This window comes from Saimiri boliviensis, chromosome 4 (genome assembly GCF_048565385.1).
Source record: "Saimiri boliviensis isolate mSaiBol1 chromosome 4, mSaiBol1.pri, whole genome shotgun sequence".
In the NCBI taxonomy this organism is placed as follows: Eukaryota; Metazoa; Chordata; class Mammalia; order Primates; family Cebidae; genus Saimiri; species Saimiri boliviensis.
This window is the reverse complement of record NC_133452.1, coordinates 11844869-11857506: the sequence shown is the minus strand read 5'-3', so window position 1 is coordinate 11857506 and position 12638 is coordinate 11844869. Positions and strand designations below refer to the sequence as shown.

Below are 12638 nucleotides of genomic sequence, written 5' to 3'. Positions count from 1 at the left end.
CTGTGTGCACGCAGGGTGAGCATGTGTGGGTATACCCATGCCATCAGCTGGTATCCCTCCAGAGGAAAGGGGTGGTTCCACAGAGTGGCCTCAACTGCTCCCAAATCAAGCCCTGCACCTGCATTGAGTCCTGGGCCTTCTGAGAACATGTTCTGATGTCCTTCCCTAGCCTGCCCTCCTGGAGTTCCATCCTCAGAATGCACCTTTTCTCTCTCTAAGAGGAGAAAAGGTGACTCTGCTTAGTCCTGCCTCCTCCACAAAGCACCCTGACCATTTGGACCCAGTGATTCCAGAGAATCCTCCATAGGCTGTCATTCCTTACTGTTTGTACCACTTGCTGGGCAGATAACTCATTTTTTTTAGCAATGTGTGCACATCTTGCATCTCTAATTTAAACAGTTATTTGAGCTACAGCCTTTGAGTGATTGCTGAGCTGTTGGAGAGGACATAAATGAAGCTAGACTGAGGAGTTGGTGAATTTTAAGGCTCTCTGTAGTTTTTTTTTAAAGTCTTTGAAAGCCATGGATTTTCCTATTATGCTAATGAACTAGATCTTATTCCTTCTATCTAACTGTATTTTTTATGCCCATTAACCATACTTTCTTTATTCCCTCCTCCCTACAACCCTTCCCAGCTTCTAGTAACTGTCATTCTACTCTATGTCTCCATGAGGTAATTTTTTTTCTTTAGCTCCTGAGTGAAAACTATGAGTTATTTGTCTTTCTGTGCCTGGCTTATTTCACTTAACATAATGTCTTCTGGTTCCATCCATGTTACTGTAAATGATAGGATTTCACTTTTTTTCTTATGGCTGAATAATATTCCCACATGTATATATGCCACACTTTCTTTATCCATTTAACTGTTGATGGACACAGGTTGATTTCATATCTTAATTCTTTGAATAGTGCTACAGTTAACATGGGAATACAGATACCTCTTTGACATACTGATTTCCTTTGTTTTGGATATTTACCTAGCAGTAGGGTTGCTGGATCATATGGTAGTTCTATTTTTAGTTTTATGAAAATTCTCCAACTAACTTACATTCCTACCAACAATATATGAGAGTTTCCTCTTTTATCCACGTTCTTGCCAGCATCTGGTATTGCCTTTCTTCTTGGTAAAGGCCATTTTAACTGGGGTGCGATGATATCCCACTGTAGTTTTGATTTGCGTTTCTCTGATTAGTGATGTTGAGCATTTTTTTCATATACCTGATAGCCATTTGTGTGTCCTCTGAGAAATGTCCGTTGAGATCTTTTGCCCATTTTTTAATACTATTTTTAATTTTTTCCCATTAAGTTGTTTGAAATTCTTATATATTCTGGTTATTAATCCCTTGTCAGGTGGGTAGTTTGCAAATATTTTCTTCCGTTCTGTGAGTTTCTCTTCCCTTTGTTAATTGTGTCCTTTGCAATGCAGAGCTTTTTAGCTTGGTGTGATTTCCCCATTGCCGCCCACCCCTAGATGGGAGTCTTGCCCTGTCACCCAGGCTGGAGTGCAGTGGCATAATCTTGGCACACTGCAACCTCCACCTCCTGGGTTCAAGCAATTCTCCTGCCCCAGCCTCCTGAGTAGCTGGGATTACAGGCACGTGCCACCACGCCTGGCTAATTTTTGTATTCTTAGTAGAGATGGGGTTTCACCATGTTGGCCAGGCTGGTCTCGAACTCCTGACCTCAGGTGATCCACCCACCTCAGCCTCCCAAAGTGCTGGGATTATAGGCGTGAGCCACTGTGCCCGGCCAAGCTTGGTATGATCTGATTTGTCCACTTTTGCTTTGGTTGCCTGTGCTTTTGAGGTCTTACTTAGGAAGTCTTTGTAAAGCTCTTTCTATTTTGAAAGCATGCTTAAGAACTTGCTGCACGTTAAAAGGATGAGTTTACATAAGTTTGTAATATTTATCAACATGAGTCACATTTTCACTTTCTTGTTCATTTGCACACTTTAGATCTAAATGCTGAGAACTAAGTTTTTGTTTATGTAGCCTGGGTTTTCTGTGGAAGGAAAAATAGTTCCACATGACTGATCCATTCAGAGATACAATTGCATAGCCTACCTGGTAGCTTAAGCATGTAAAGTTCTAGAATACTGAAACAACTAACATGCAATATATGTTTTAAATTTTCTATTTGATACTTTAAAGTAATAATGCAAGACATGTGCTCAGTTGCCTGTATTTACTGATCTTTTGAAAGGGTGGTTAAAGGCACCATGGAATAGAATGTAGGATTTGGAGTCAGACCTTAAGTCAGTTGTTAGCTCTGCTACCTACTAGCTGTATAATCTTTAACATCGTCCCTTAGCTGTAAAGCAGGGATACAATATCATATAGGGCTGTTTTGAGGATTAAGTAGAATAGTGTATATTTATTTCATATATAAAATATCTGTATAGTATTTTACCCTAAGATTAGGCTCAATAAATGATCACTACTAGGCTTCCTGTAGTGAACAATGAGATTAAAAATAAGTGTGTGTGTGTGTGTGTGTGTGTGTGTGTGTGTGTGTTACAGGTACTGCCTCCACCAGGACAGCCCCCGGGTGATGTGCAGAGAAGCTGTACCCACCACAGCAGAGAAGGTGGAGGGCAAAGTGGGTTCCAGTGCTGGCATGCCTGGGGGCCTCCGGGAGGAGCAGGAGTTGTACGTGCTTGGATCCCTGTGTGAGCGAGCTTGGGCTTTGTGTGTTTTTTGTCTATGAAGGGGAGGGGCTTTGACTCCACAGGTAAGGTTAGCTGCAGTTCCTGTCAAAGGGCTGAGCTAGACCGAAACTCAGATTCTGGTTGAAACTGTGTTCAAAATGGTGTTGTGATTTAGATTCTCCAAACTTCGGTGATTCTCCAAACTCATTACTGGTATGCTTTTTCTTTTCTTGTGTTTCTAACCAAGCCAAATGCAACGGAAGGTAATGCAGGAAAGGGAATGGTGAGTGTTATGGGCTGAACATTTGTGTTCCCTCCAAAATTCATATAATGGAACCCTAACCTCCAAAGTCATAGTTTTAGAAAGTGGGGCCTGGGGAAGTGATTTGGATCACGAGGGTGGAGCCATCATGAATGGTATTCTTCAGCCCTAGAGAGCTCTCACCTTCTTTCCTTCACATGAGGATACAAAGAGAAGGTGGCTATCTGCAGCCCAGAAAAGGGCCCTTGTCACAACCCCACCATACTGGCCCCTGACCTCAGACTTCCAACCCCAAGGACTGTGGGAAATAAATTTCTGTGGTTTATAGCTGCCTAGTCTGTGGCACTCTGCTATAGAAGCGTGAACTTAAACAGGCAGGAAAAGACTAATGCCTCCTCACTGACTTAAAATACTTTAACAAATTTATTGGGACAAATAGTTTGTCTTAAAATGACAATACTAACAAAGTGAAGTTCATGGAGAAAATACTAATAAAATTAAGTACATCTGGACTTTGTTTTATTGAGCTTCCCTTTATTGGACTTTGCAGATACTGTGTTTTTTACAGATTGAATGTCCTGTGTCAAGTCTTTCGGTGCTATTATTTCAACAGTGTATACTCACCTTATATCTCTGTGGTACATTTTGGTAATTGTCTTAATGTTTCAAAAGTTTTTCATCTTTGTATCTTTTATGGTGATCTGTGATCAGTACTCTTTGATGTTTGTGTGGTAATTGTTTTGGGCACCACTAACTGTGCCCATATAAGACAGAGATTCTAGTCAGTAAATGTTGTATGTGTTACGACTGTTCCACCAGCCAGCCATTCCCCCATTTCCCTTTCTCCTTGAGCCTTGCTGTTGCCTGAGACAACAATACTGAAATTATGCCAATTCATAACTCTATAATGACCTGTAAGTGTTCAAGTGAAAGGAAGAATCACAGGTCTCTGACTTTAAATCAAAAACTAGAAATGAGTTAACTCAATGAGGAAGACATATCCAAAGCCAAGACAAGCTGAAAACCAGGCCTCTTGAGCCGAACTGTTAAGCAAGTTGTGAATGCAAAGGAAAAGTTTTTGAAGGAAATTAAAAGTGCTACTCCAGTGAACGCATGAATGACAAGAAAGCAAAACAGGCTTATTGCTGATATGGAGAAAGTTGTAGTGATCTGGATGGACGATCAGACAGCTCTAACATTCCTATAAGCCAAAAACTAATCGAGAGAATGTCCTAACTCTTTAATTCTTTGAAGGCTGAGAGAGGTGAGGAAGCTTCAGAAGAAAAGTTTGTATCTAGCAGAGTTTGATTCCTGAGGTTTAAGGAAAGAAGCCATCTTTATAACATAAAAGTGCAGGGTGACTGCAATGGTGCAGTCATGGCTCATGCAGCCTCAAACTCCTGGACTCAAGCAATCCTTTGTGCCTTAGCCTTCCAAGTAGCTGGGACCACAGGCGCATGCCACCATGCCTGGCTGATAGGCAATATGTTGCTATGTTGCTCAGGCTGCCCTTCAACTCCTAGCCTCAACTCATCCTCCTGTCTGGGACTCCCAAAGTGTTAGGATTACAGGCACGAGCCATTGCGTCTCATCTGAACGTAACTCTCCTATGCACTGGGAAACCAAAAAATAGTGTGACTTGATGTATGGTCATATTTGCTTTATTATAGTGCTCCAGAACCAAACCTGCAATATCTGCAAGTTATGCTGATATGTGAATTATTCCTATCACTTTGGTTTGGCTTATCAAATTTAAAAAGCATCTGTAATTTTATACTTGGGCTTCTTTTAGCACCAAAAAGTTCAGTATTTTGGGTTCTGAAGATTCGTTTAGGGAGAGTATTTAATGATTTAAGACTGGTATAGATTGAAGCTTTTGCTGAAATGAAACCCCTTCAGCCACTCTTCCTTTCCTTTCTTCCTTCTTGAAGGTTTACATTTTTCTCGTTTCCTCATGACTTGATAATGATGATTCTGTAATTCTCTGATCTGCTACATGCTAATTTGGCATTAAATTTCAAGTTAATGTGTGTGTGTATCTTTTTTGCCCTCCAAAATGTGAATGAAAGATGTGACACAGCTGCAGCAAACCTGAAAGGTAAAGTTCCTTCTGCAATCCCAGCATGTGGAAATGTCAGGCAGGGTTTTTTTCCCTGGCAAAATCACTTTTGTTGTACTTTTTTCTAAAATAAGCCATTGCAATAAAATATTTCTTATAGGGCTTTCAGTGACAGAAATTCGCACTTTCCTGTACTTTGAGGATAATTGATGTTAATAATATGATCTTAAGGGCATTACAGGAATCCACAGTGTCTTCTGAATTATTAACAAAAGATTATCTTAAGCAAAGTTTTTTAGTTCATTGAATTTTATTGCATTATAATTAATTGAAAGTAGAAATTTGCATATTTCATATCAATGAGAACCTTCTCATTTAAAAGTGGCACATTACCCATTAACATATGTATATAAATCTGTAAATACAGAAATGTTTCTAAGGCAATCACTTCCTACCATTCTGCTGCTGAGCCTGGTCTAAGCTACCATCATCCCTTGTTTGGATTAGTGCAGTGACCTAATTGGTTACCAGGCTTCTCTTCTGGACTTTTCTTTTAGTCTGTATAATGGCCTGTAAATTATTTTAGTCTGTAAAATAATATTTTCAAACATCCAGAGACCCATCTACCCTCTGACTTGCATAGCTCTCTACTGGCCTCTTGACTCATTACCTTGCTGCCAGGCCCTCTTGATCACCTGCGCCCCTGACTTCATCTTTTGCCATCTCTTTGAGGTAAAGTCTTCTCCAGCCTGCTGACCTTCCTGAATTGAGCCAAGCTTGCTCCTAGGGACCTAGGCCCTTAGTGCCAGCTGTCTCCCGTGCCTAGCTGGTGCCTTCTTGAGACTTAGATTTTACTGTGTTTAAGGTGACTTCCTCAGGCCTTCCCTGACTACCATATCACAAATTATCCCTTCTCCAGCTTTCTTGTTTATAGATTTTGTTTTTCCTGAAATAACACTTGGATTATTTTACTTCTCTGATTAAGAATCTGTAAGGTAGGATGAGAAAAAAAAAAATCTGAAAGTGTTTTCTAAATTGCTTATTTCATCAAATGAAAACTCTTCCACCTGGACTTTTTTTCTTGATCTTAATTTCTCATTTGAACATTTATGTTTTATATAAAATATTTAGAGTTCCTTTCCTTGCTGCGATTCTGTGTTTCTAGCAATTGATCACTTAAACAACATAAACCTTAATAAATGCTATAAATCTGCTGGCCCTGTTCATTATTTTGTGTTGTGGTATTTTTTTTTTGTTTTTCTTTTGTGACAGAGTCTCGCTCTGTTGCCCAGGCTGGAGTGCAGTGGCACAGTCTCGGCTCACTGCAGCCTCTGTCTCCCAGGTTCCAGCAATTCTCCTGCCTCAGCCTCCTAGGTAGCTGGGATTACAGGCATGAGCCACCACACCCAGCTAGGTTTTTTTTTGTATTTTTACTAGAGACGGGGTTTGACCATGTTGACCAGGCTGGTCTTGAACACCTGACCTCAGGCGATCCGCCTGCCTTGGACTTCCAAAGTGCTAGGATTGCAGGCTTGAGCCACCACACCCAGCCGTGTTTTGGTCTTTATCAGTGTCTGTGTATGCTTTCACAGAGATCAGATGGATGTGCGCTTGTCCTTGGATACTTTGCATTACATTTTCATACGGATGGTCCTGAGTTGGGCAGTACTGAACCCCGAATACTAATACTTATGTAGGCACCTTGATGAAAAACTACAGAGTGGTGTTAGGCACGAATGCTTGATTAAGCCCATTCTTTTAGTGCAGAACTGCCTGTGGCTCATCCTGTCTGGCTGAGACGAGTGTTCTTAGTTTTAAACTATCTATTTTGTGTTTCAGTTCTCTGTCAAGTCTGTGCTCATGAAGCTGAAGCTGTGCAAGACTTGGTGAGAGTATTGGCTTCTGAATAGAGGGGCTTCAGCAACTCCTGTTTTTGCAAATTAGCCAAAAGTTGAATAAGGCTTGTTGTTAAATTAAAATTGTATTGCCCATTTATAAGTTATACGTATTGTGTTCTTAAGATATGAAGAAGCACTGGTGGCATTTCCTGGGAAAAACTTGGTGGATTTGCTTCCTTTTATAACAATGTTTGTAGACTTGACAAACTTAGACAACGCTGTCATTTGTAATAATTAAGTAGCATCTTTTTGTGTTGCTGTACCTTTTTTTTTTTTTTAAGATGGAGTCCCTGTCGCACAGGCTAGAGTGCAGTGGCACAATCTCAGCTCACTGCAACCTCCACTACTTCCTGGATTCAAGCGATTCTCCTGCCTCTCAGCCTCCCAAGTAGCTGGGATTACAGGCATGTGCCACCCTACTCAGCTAATTTTTGTATTTTTAGTAGAGACGGGGTTTTACCATGTTGGCCAGGCTGGTCTTGAACTCCTGACCTCAGGTGATCTGTCAGCCTCGGCCTCCCAAAGTGTTGGGATTAGAGGTGTGAGCCACTGCGCCCAGTCCCAATATTTGTTTAAACAAATATTTACTGGGGCATTTAACAAATATATTTATATTTTCCTTAGAATAAATACTGCGTTTGTCTGTTTGTACAAATTCTTTTGGGGCTGCAGTCTCAAAAGTGGAATCAATAGGATTAAAAACTTGAATAGTTTAAAATTTTTATTGTGTATTTCCAGATATCCATTGGAAAGATTGGCAAAATGATAAATACCAGGTTTTTTAATAAAAGACTTCTGGAGTCTAAAATTTCTAGATCTTCTGAAGTCTCAATTGGTTGTCATTGTTAATTAAAGGATATAAAATGGTTTATCAAGTTTTAGTTTTTATTTTTTCATTTATTCGTTAGATGAAATTTTAAATATTATCCATTTGTCATGATACAGACTGATATTAGTTCTTTAACTTTTGCAAGGATGGTAAATTTTTTTAATGCTGGATTTATCATGTTCTCCCCATCAATTAAAATATTGTTTTTTATTTAAATATTGGAAAAAACTTTTCTTCTTTAGTCATACCCTCTGTATCTCTAATAATCACATTTGGCTTTGTTTTATGGTTTAAGTAGATACATACATCTATTTATTTTAGATTTTTATTATGATTTAAATTATAAAGGAAAAGCAAATGAATTTTTCCTCTCAAAATACTCTTTGGTATTTGTGTCTACTTAATTTTTCTGATAAATTTTACAATCTTTTCTTTATTCCAAGTAGTTAAGCCTACAGAGAGCAGGTTCCAGCTGATGAAAAAATTTTCAAGCCCCAAATAATGGTGAACCAGCTAGAAACCTTCCTTAGGATTGATATTGCTCTGTGGCATGGCTATTCTCATCAGCCTTCCAGACCTCCTGGCTTCGGTAATTTGTGCTGTGTTTCCCAGTCTTCACCTCCATGTGGCTCTTTCCAGAGTTTCTGATAATGCTTCAAACCTGTATATGAATTGGACAGAAGTCTCTGTTGCTGTATTTAGTATTCCAGATAGAATCCTCATATATCTCTCCACTTGTCTTCCTTTATTCCCATTAGAGTTTTTAAATTTTTTTAAATAGATTGCTTATATCCTACTTTAAGTTAATTCTCCCAAATTGGTCTTTTGCAAATGTGATTGCTTTGTAATTTTATTTTCAGGTCCAGTAGCTATGTATAATTTTTTGAAAATTTAAAACCAAGGACAATAAACATTGATATATATTTAAATTTATTTATTACAGTACTCTTTGTAAATTGAGGATGGTGTGCATAGTATATTCTCAATGTGTTCTTTTTTCTGCTCTACCTGAAAATACCTTTCCTACTTTCAGCCAACAAGTTTATAGCTTCTTTAATTAGTTCAGGTGTCACTTTATTTTGTCCTATTTGTGGAGAAACAGATACAGAATCTTAAAATACTGCATTGCTTGTTTGTTAATATGTTCAAATACACTTTTATCTTCTATATTTAAATATCTGCGAATAGATTATTCTTAAAGTCCTTGCAAGCACTAACATTTGTTTCTGGAAATAAAAACAAAGTGAATTCTCTAACAATAAAAATATTTTAAATAAAGACTTAGATTTTATTCATGAAGGCAGAAGTACATGGACATTTCCTAAAAGTGATTTTATTTTATGTGGGTACCTGTTGAGAAATGTCAGAGAACAGCATCTTCTCTGAATCAGCTGCAGTGGTTGCTGTGGTCATTGGCCCAGAGTCTTCGGGGAGCAATTTTGTTGACACAAGAGGTGTTGTCATCTAGCATGTGTCCTCACCTGAAGGCCCATCAGGATTCTTAACTGGTACCATTTCTTGAGGAGTGCCATTGGAAGGACTCTGGAGGGTAATGATGTGAGCACTGGTGACCTTAGGGAATTTTACTAGAGAATTTTGTCTTTTTCTTTAGTGTTTGTACTTCTCCTTGGAGGAAGGATTTAATAATTGTTGGTTGACAGAAAAACAAATGACTGAACTAATAAGGATAGAAGCTAAAATATGAATAGCTTTTATGTGTTTTTATTTTTATTTTTTAGTTGATCTCTAAGGCATTTGGAGAGCATCCAACTACATGATGTCATTACTGAACAAGTAAAGCCATGGGGTATACATTCTGTTGTACTCACAGGCTGGCATTCCATTAATTCTGCCACATTTGCCGAACAAATGCAAAACTCTGTCTTCTTATAAATGTGGAATATTTGTAATAGGCATACTTAACACAGTATCAGCTTTTTCTTGTTTCATTGTTTTAGGAAAAAAGAACCTATTGAGGTGACTTGTTGACAGATGTGTATGAAGGATAAAATCTTTGCCCTTGGCTAGGCATTGTGGCTTATGCCTGTAGTCCCAGCACTCTAGGAAGCCAAGGCGGGAGGATCGCTTGAGGACAGGAATTTGGGTCTAATCTGGGCAACATAGCAAGACCTCATCTCTTTAAAAAACATTCGCTGGGTACAGTGGTGCACACCTGTAGTTCTGGCTGCTCGGGTGGCTGAGGTGGGAGGATTGCTTGAGCGTAGGAGTTCGAGGCTGCAGTGAACTGTAACTGTGCCACTGCAGTCTAGCCTAGGTGACAGAGCAAGACCCCATCTCCAAAAACAAAAACAAAAAACCCTCAAGATGTTCATTGTCAAGTATCAATAAATTGCCATGCAGTAAATTAATAGTTGGGTACAGGTATATACACGGAGTTTTGGAGGCAGTGAGGAATTCGGAGGGAATTCTTCCGCGGGTGGTTCAGACCAGCTGAATTATAAGCAGAACTTTTTTTGTTGGTTTTTGTTGTTGTTTTTGACACAAAGTCTTGCTCTGTCAGCTAGACTGGAGTACAGTGGTACGATTATAGCTCATTGTAACCTAGAAGTCCTGGGCCCAAGCAGTCCTCCCACCTCGGTCTCCTGAGTAGCTGGGACTACAGGAATGTGCCACCATACCCAGGTAATCAAAAAAAAACCTATTTTGTAGAGATGGGGATCTTGTTCTGTTACCCAAGCTGGTCTTGAACTCCTAGCCATAAGTGATCCTCTTTCCTTGGTCTCCCAAAGTACTGGGATTACAGATGTGAGCCACTGTGCCTGGCCTATAAACAGAATTTTGAAGGGTAAGTGAAAGTTTATGAGGAGAGTGGTTTGTCCAAGAGTCAGGGTAGTAGGGGAGGAATCTGGAAGAGTGGATGAAGCCCTGAGTACCAAGGAAGAGATAACCTGTTTTATCTGCATTTACAAAAGCTCTTTTCATGTGTAGGTATAGGTTCTGAATCAGAGAGGAGGAGGGACTGGGAGCTAGGATTTTGGTTAAAAGTCTTTTCCAAGGATCTAGGCAAAAAGGGTGGGCTCAGGAAATGTGAATGGAGAGGGTTAATTTGAAAGACACGTAAGAAGTAAAATTAGTGAGATCACAGGCAGGTTTGATGTAGATGGCAAGTAAGAAGGGTAGAGCCCAGAATGATTCCAAACTTATGAGTGGATGACGTTGACTCATACAAATAACACAGACTTCATTTTGGGACATACTGTGTTTGAAGATCCGGTGAGAAATCTGTTTATAATTCAAATTTAAATTTATACATGTAACAGCATGGATTAATCTCAACGTTATACTGAGTGAAAGAAGCGGGACACGAGTGACCACATGTAGTATGTTATTCCCTTTATATGAAACTCTAGAAAATACAGAAGGCCCATCAGTGATTACCTGGGGCTACTGAGTGGTAGGGGTACAAGAAGATTTTTGGGGTGAGATATCTTGATTGTGGTAGTAGTTACATGGATGTATAAATTGTCAGAATTCATTGAAAGATACACTTTAATGTTTGCATCTTATTTGTTTACATTGTACTTCAGTTAATTTTTTAAATTCAAGTTAGAGAGGTCTGGGCCATAGATAAGTAAACTTTGTGAGTTAGTGGTGTTTAAATTGTGGCTGAAATTCCAGGAGTCGATGAAATCATCCAAGCTACATATTGAGGAAAAGAAAGGACCAAAGAAAGTGTCTTACGGGGTCCCAAGCTTTAAGGGGAAGGGAGGGAAATAAGAGCCTTTGAAGACAACGGGAGTGGTTAGAGATGACCAGAGGAGAGTGACATGAATCCAAGGAAGGGAATTTCACAGATGGAAGGGTGCGGAAGTTTCCCTCACTGCAAAGATGTCAAGATCAGGACGATTGGATTCAGCAGTTTGGAGGTAGTTGTTTTTCAATGAAATTGTGGTTGAGCCCAGAAAGAGTAGGGGAAACCGATGCCTTCTTTCAGGAATTCTGGCTATGCAGGAGACCAGAAAAATGGGCAGTTAGGTGGTTGGGGCATCCAGGGTTCAGTTCTTAACAATGTCAGGATCCTTTTATTTTCTATACATTGAGGGGCTCTGGTAGAAAAAGCCAGATTGTAGATAGAGTAATGATGGGCAGGGGCTTAGAGCATGGGACAGAAGCAGATCTACCCCTTCTCAGAAAGCAGAGGGCAGTGCTGTAAGATGGATGCCCAGGTGATGAAAGGGAGGGGACCTGGTGGACAGGCTGGTGTAAGGAGGAGCTGAAGCTGTGAAGTAACTCCTTAGGAACTGGGAAAGAGTAAAGGGGTGACGGTGAGTGAGTAAAGGGGTTGCCAAGGAGGGTTAGGAGTTAGATCAGAAACCACATGGTGGCTCTAATTGGAGAGACTGTAATTTTCCCCAGCTGTGCCTAGCAACTTGGGGGTAGGCACTTCCATATCCAAAAAACAAATTTCTGTCACAAATAAACAGAATAATAGTGGCTGACATTTTCTTTATTCTGCTCACTAGGAGGCTTCAGGATGCAGTCTCTGCCCTTAGTCCCCAGGCCCCAGGGAGTGCCGGAGCATCCTCCAGATGGGGTGGGCAGTGCGGCCCCTAGCTTCTCCGTTTGCAGCCTCCCTCTCGGGATACGCTATTGCTAGTTGTATTTGTGGTTGACTTTGTGATTCTTCGAGTCAAGGTTTTATTTGTCTAGAAATGAGAGCTTGACTGAGGAGAAAATGCATTTTTGAATGAAACATCAAAGGATTTGCTCCCGGGCTGGGCAGAGGCCTACGTCAGGTTTAAATCTGAGCTGCAGGTGGAGTCATTTGTTTGTGGTCCATCTTTTAACAGCATTTTGAAATGTTATTGTTCACTTCTAGTTGGAGGACCACCCTGAAAAGATTCTTTTTTCCAGGAATCGGTATTGGCTTGTGATGCATATCTAAGATCCTACATAAAAATGACCACAGGAAGCCTGCGGTG

At 40.0% G+C, this 12638-nt stretch overlaps 1 protein-coding gene across 3 annotated transcripts in view; it reads left to right on the top strand.

Moving 5' to 3' along the window:
- The window catches only part of TULP4 (TUB like protein 4), a 287703-nt gene that overhangs the window by 97852 nt on the left and 177213 nt on the right, over positions 1 to 12638 (top strand). The window lies entirely within an intron of this gene.